The sequence below is a fragment of the Sinocyclocheilus anshuiensis genome, unplaced genomic scaffold (genome assembly GCF_001515605.1).
Source record: "Sinocyclocheilus anshuiensis isolate Anshui unplaced genomic scaffold, SAMN03320099.WGS_v1.1 scaffold1672, whole genome shotgun sequence".
Lineage (NCBI taxonomy): Eukaryota > Metazoa > Chordata > Actinopteri > Cypriniformes > Cyprinidae > Sinocyclocheilus > Sinocyclocheilus anshuiensis.
In genome coordinates, this window is record NW_015555812.1 from 208,644 (window position 1) to 208,853 (window position 210).

General features: G+C 34.3%; 1 protein-coding gene across 1 annotated transcript in view; it reads left to right on the plus strand.

Annotated features, from left to right (window-relative positions):
- Positions 1 to 210, plus strand: part of LOC107675145 (solute carrier family 2, facilitated glucose transporter member 4) — a 77,181-nt gene that overhangs the window by 74,056 nt on the left and 2,915 nt on the right. The gene's annotated exons all lie outside the window — the stretch shown is intronic.

Sequence of the window (210 nt, forward strand, 5' to 3'; positions counted from 1 at the left end):
GGATTAACAATGCAGATTAATTTTCACAGCCTTCTTTGATCATATTTACCAAGGGTACTAACAATTCTGACCACGTGTGTAGATTTTTTGCTTGTAGATATTCCTACACTTCAAGTGAAGTTAACCTGTGGCAAATTCAATTGAATGGGAATGATTTGTAAAGGCACACATACCTTATTAAAAGGTCTAACAGTTGAAAATGCATATCAG